General features: G+C 40.1%; 1 non-coding gene across 1 annotated transcript; it reads right to left on the minus strand.

Moving 5' to 3' along the window:
* Positions 1–2,764: 2,764 nt before the first annotated feature.
* Positions 2,765–2,839, minus strand: Trnas-cga. Its single transcript has one exon. It is a non-coding gene; the product is annotated as a tRNA-Ser (tRNA).
* Between the last annotated feature and the right edge of the window lie 3,146 nt (positions 2,840–5,985).

Below are 5,985 nucleotides of genomic sequence, written 5' to 3' on the forward strand. Positions count from 1 at the left end.
TGTACCTAATTGCTGATGGACTATCTGATCATGGTGCACAATTAATATAATACACAATATGGCATCTTGCAACCTATAGACAGGTTTACATAAAGCAGTGAGGATTATTAATGAGAACAGGATACAATGTTTTAAGAGTAAGCTTAAGGGGGTGGTAAGGGATGAATTATATTTAGAAAGATATGCAAATATCAAATTCAGTCTATTTGACAGTAAATTTGTATCAACATTTGAACGTTGCTTTCCCAAAAAATTTATCCGAAACATCCATTACAAAAGAATAAAGAACAAGTAAGCTGTGGATAACTAAGGTAGTTAAAATATCATGTAAGAAGAAAAGGCAAATTTCCATGAAAGCCAAAGTAAGTCAAGATCTAACGTTGCTTGCATACTACAAAAATTCAGTAGTATTGTAAGTAGAGTCATGAAAATGTCCAGAAGCATGGTTGTCCTGACAGAAATAAAAAATGTAGATAATAAGACTGAAACATATATGTGACACCGTCAAAAGGGAGACAGGACAGCATCTACAAGATTTCACAACGATAAACTGAATGGCAATATTGTGAATAATAATTCACAATTTGCAAGTACTTTTAAATATCATTTTCTAAACATAGCAGCACATATAGGATTAAATGGTTCAGTTGAAGAAGTAAGAGAATATACTAAAAGTGTCATTCCATAAAAGTTTAAGCAACTAAAAGTAGCAGCAGCATCCTCTACTGAACTTCATACGATTCGAAAAATTCTGAAAAACAAAACCTCTTCTTCGTTTGATAGAATTTCAAACAAAATTTTGAAAATTTGTTCCAGCTTAATAATAAAGTACATTGTGATATAGGCAATGCATCATTGTGAAAGGGAATTTTTTCCAGGCAGTTTAAAGCATGCAATTATTAAGCCACTTCATAAGAAAAGTCACAAGACAGACTTAAACAATTATTGCCCAATTTCTGTACTGACATATTTTTCCATAATATTCAAATCAGTTATGTACTTAAGATTAGTCACACACCCAACCAGAAACAATTTACTTAGATTATCTCTATTTGGATTCCAGAAGTATGACTCAATTGAGAAAGCTATTTATAAACTCATTCATTAAATAATACACATCTTAAATAATATTGTATTGCCAGAACCGATTGCTTTTTACATCATACTGGACAAACAGAATGCAAACAGTTTTGCTGAATAATTCAGACAATGTAGGAAAGGTAGAAAATTTTATTGACAGGGGGTAAAAATATCAAAGGGAGTTCCACAGGGTTGAGTTTCGGATCAACTCCTATTTCTTACAGAGGATGTTCAGAGATAATTACTACAAACTTCCAGGACTTGGAGAGAGGAGTGAGTACATAATATTTTGAATAAGAACCCATAACGAGAAACGTCATGTAATGACACTACCGAGCGTACCAGAAGCGAAGGAGCTGAAAGTTACAAGTGAAAATCATATCTCTAACATCGAAAAACATGTACCAGTACTGTTGCTGCTACTATCTTACGGTATGCAACTGTTAAAATATGGACCAAAATAGGAAAAAATGCCTGGTAGACATGGGCTCTAAAATGCATACCTAAGGAGCCATGAGCACTTGTTCATCTTTGCTAGTGTGAAACGCATCTCCCTTATTGAACAAGCGTTCTAACTATAAAGTATGCATTTTGGAGCCCATATTTACTGGACATTTTTTCTTGTTTTGGTCGATACTACAGATATTAAATGCACTGTGCATGTGTCTGACAAGCAGTCATTCCTCGCCAGGTGACGCTGCTATCGCCTGGAGGGCTTATATTGATAGTAGGTCTGTGGCCATCACGTTCTGGCTGCAGATTTCCACTTAATAATGTTGTATTGAATAATTTTCCAGGACAAATCATCAATTAGGGATAACATATTGATTTCACAAAAGCGAGCAGTAAGAATAATATATAGTGTTCACCCAAGGACGTCATGTACGTACCTCTTCAAGGAGGTAGGCATTTTTAACTGCGCTACCGCAATACACTTTTTTTTACTAATGATATTCATCATAAATAACCCAACAGAGCTTGAGAAGAACAGTGAGGAACTCACCTACAACGCTAGAGGGAAAAATTACCTTTGTTACCTATTGTAAACTTTGTCAGTGACTTAGAGAGGGATTCAGTACGTATCAATGAAATTTGTCGATCGTTTGCCCAATGATGTCTGACAAGTAGCGAAGCAAGTTTTAAATCTAATTTAAAGTCATTTATCCTGGACGATCCTTCTACTCCACTCACTAATTTCTACTTAGAAACTGGTAAACAGTAAAAAACAGTATTAGGTTTTAAGTGTTGGTGCATGTCTAGGAATAAAATGACTATTTATTCATTAATTTTAATACTAATCCTGTATAAATATCCTGTAACCTGACTCGCTCCACATCATTGCGAAAAAGGAATTGTTCAAATGACCTGTGAAACATGTAATTAACTAACTACTTCATTCCTCATTGTATTCTACCATTGTATCTAGATACCCATATTGGCCGTAAGACTTTGCAGACACAAATTGTTGCAACTTCCTGACAGATTAAAACTGTGTGCTGGACCGAGACTCGAACTCGGGACCTTTGCCTTTCGCGGGCAAGTGCTCTACCATCTGAGCCACCCAAGCACGATTCGCGCCCCCTCCTCACAGCTTTACTTCTGCCAGTACCTCGACTCCCGTGCTAGTTCTGCAAGGTTCGCAGGAGAGCTTCTGTAAAGAAACTTCCTGGCAGATTAAAACTTTGTGCCGGACCGAGACTCGAACTCGGGACCTTTGCCTTTCGCGGGCAATTGCTCTACCAACTGAGCTACCCAAGCACGACTCACGCCCCGTCCTCACAGCTTTACTTCTGCCAGTACCTTCATAAAGCACTTGCCCGCGAAAGGCAAAGGTCCCGAGTTCGAGTCTCGGTCCGACAAGGAAGTTTCATATCAGCGCACACTCCGCTGCAGAGTGAAAATCTCATTCTAGCTTCTGTAAAGTTTGGAAGGTGGGAGACGAGGTACTGGCAGAAGTAAAGCTGGGAGGACAGGGTATGTGTCGTGCCTGGGTAGCTCAGATTGTAGAGCACTTGCCTGCGAAAGGCAAAGGTCCCGAATTCTAGTCTCGGTCCGGCACACAGTTTTAATCTGCCAGGAAGTTTCATATCATCGCACATTCCGGTTCAGAGTGAAAATCTCATTCTGATAAATTGTTGCCGTAACAGGCTACAGCCCAACACAAACCACATTCTCGCTATGTCTCGTCTGTATGTACATGCCTTGCAATGACAGCGAATGTACCGTTATCGCTCTATACCATCTTCTTCGAGACATACATAACCTTCCACCCCCACCCCAAGGTTTTCAAGACCTCAGTCTCATGACTAGTTTACGACCCTACTGTTGCAGTGTTTTAAATTAATCTTGACCGCGTAAAGCATCAGGTTCATGGCTACTTGCAGGGGTTAGTAATTAATTAAGAGGTAAGTGCCTAGAATCTCAACTTCAGTTAAAAGAAAACAGGTTAAAGATTAACAAACAGATACGTTCTGATAATAGAGAGTACAAAAGCCTCGAGTAGCCCTCGGCTAGTGTTAAATCGAATAAAGAGACGTAGAATACCTTAACAAAGACTTGGAAAACCAATATTTAGAAAACCTGTTCCAGATAGTTTACTTTTACGTGAGATGTAAGTCGCTGGCGAGTTGCGAACACACTCTAGCACAGGTGTCGTCTGCTAACAACGCCACAGTCTTTGGCTGAGCAGGAAAAGGACGTCTACATGCTGTACTTCAGAGGTGGTAGTTAGCCAACCAATCTTGTGTCAGGAGAGTTGAGATTTAAGTTGGTTTGCGCACGAGGACTCAGAGACCAAGACTCTTGTAAGTGGAGAGGAGAGAAAGGAAAGGGAAGGGAAAGAATTGATGATATCGGCTTCACCAGGACTGTATGCGGAATCAGCGGTTTGTCCAAAAGAACAGACGCCATGAAGTCATATAGTTGAATTGCCTCGATGAGTAGTCAATCCACAGCCTTCAATGTGGATGTGAATTCACGTTCGACCTCCAGCGGGGATCTAAAATTAGCGAGCATGGACAACATAGAATGATGACTGAGATAGGTGGCGTTAGGTGGGAGTGGGGTCGACCCGGCAGCTTTCCAAGATAGTCTGCGCGTTTTCGATAAACCCTGTATCCGGATAGCACAGTGGTTAACACAACTGCCTAGTAAGCAGGAGGTCGTTTCGAGGCCTGGTCCATCAAGCATTTTCACTCGTCTCCGCCGATTCCACACAAAATCTTGATGCAGCTGATATCATTAGTTCCTTCCCTTCCCTTTTCTTTCTCTCCTCTGGCCCTTCAGTTTACATAATATGCATCACAGATGCGGATTACACGTGTCTGGAAGAACAGACGCCATGCTTTCCTATAGAAGACACTCCTATTTTCGGGACCGCTAGACGCATCGCATCTTCATGGTTCCGTTAATTCTAATTTGAGGACTTCGTCTAGTGCTTTATTTGGACGGAGAATTCTGTTGTGGGGAGAACACGAGCCTTATCTTAATGTTCAACTGTTATTTATCTTTATGAACGTGCTTTCTTAATGGAAAAAAATAAATCCATTATCATTCCCAGACTCTTTATTTCATATTTAAGAATCATTAGCGATCATTCATTAACTCATTTGTGAGCACAGGACATGGAAGACATTACTATCCTACGTATTACTATTATGGCAACGGCCTTGCCGCAGTGGTAACACCGGTTCCCGTCAGATCATCAAGTTAAGCGCTGTCGAGCTGGGCTAGCACTTGGATGGGTGACCATCCGGTCTGCCGAGCGCTGATGGTAAGCGGGGTGCACTCAGCCCTTGTGAGGCACACAGAGAAGCTACTTGATCCAGAAGTAGCGGCTCCGGTCTCGTAAAGTGAGATGCGGCCGGGAGAGCGGTGTGCTGACCACAAGCCCGACCATATCCGCATCCAGTGACGCCTGTGGGCTTAGGATGACATGGCGGCCGGTCGGTACCGTTGGTCGTTCCGACGTCTGTTCGGATGGTGTTTGGTTTTTATTATTGTGATGGGGTTTATAAATTATATGGGGCTGCTTTTGTTCTAATTTTTATGTTTTTCAGTCGTTGTATTCCATGTGGGCCCAAGGAGTACTACAGTAATTTCACTGTTGAACTATCGTGTCTTCTTGTAGTAACAATTAACCATTACTTCCGTTTCTCTTTCATTATTACTCATCCCGAACATATTCGTAGTTTATCATGCTTTCTGTGTTCATTTATTCTTTGCCCAAAATCAGACCAGATCTTAGCACAATTGCCAAGTTGTGCTATCAGCGGGATCGTTGTTCATTGGCAGCTCATACTGTCATATCTTTATCTGCATATTACAGCAAGAATACGGTAGTACAGTCTGGAATACGGCCGTTAACGGCAACTATGAGTAAGCTTCAGTTAATAAAGTAAACAACCGATCATTTGCCAGAAGTTTACTTGTTTAAAATTAATAATTAAATTAACGTCCGGCAAGTGATTGGTTCTTTACTTTGTGACTGAAGAATAAGGTAGGACTGAGCCGCACAGAACTTTGAGTCATGTGCTGATCGTGAATATATTCACAATGATTAACGTGATAATACTTCTTGTTAATAGGTATTAGTTTAAGCAACGTGGAATCAGTATCTCCATTGCACGCAAGATCCTATTCGCTCTCACATCAAATAAGTGAACTTTGAAAACGGTGGACTTAATTCTGGACTGCTCAATCATATATTTATTGTTGCGCTATGAAAGCTTTTCATACCTCTTAATATTTCATAAAAAGAAATCAGGTTGCGTTAATATTTATTTCTCAAAAATCTTGTACATGAGCGAAATATTTTTAAGACATTGATATTCCAGTCATACCAGTTATGTACATAGATTAAATTTCCAAATGTGTTGGAGGCTTTCAGCCTGAACTAGAGCGTAG

The sequence above is a fragment of the Schistocerca piceifrons genome, chromosome 7 (genome assembly GCF_021461385.2).
Source record: "Schistocerca piceifrons isolate TAMUIC-IGC-003096 chromosome 7, iqSchPice1.1, whole genome shotgun sequence".
Taxonomy (NCBI): Eukaryota; Metazoa; Arthropoda; class Insecta; order Orthoptera; family Acrididae; genus Schistocerca; species Schistocerca piceifrons.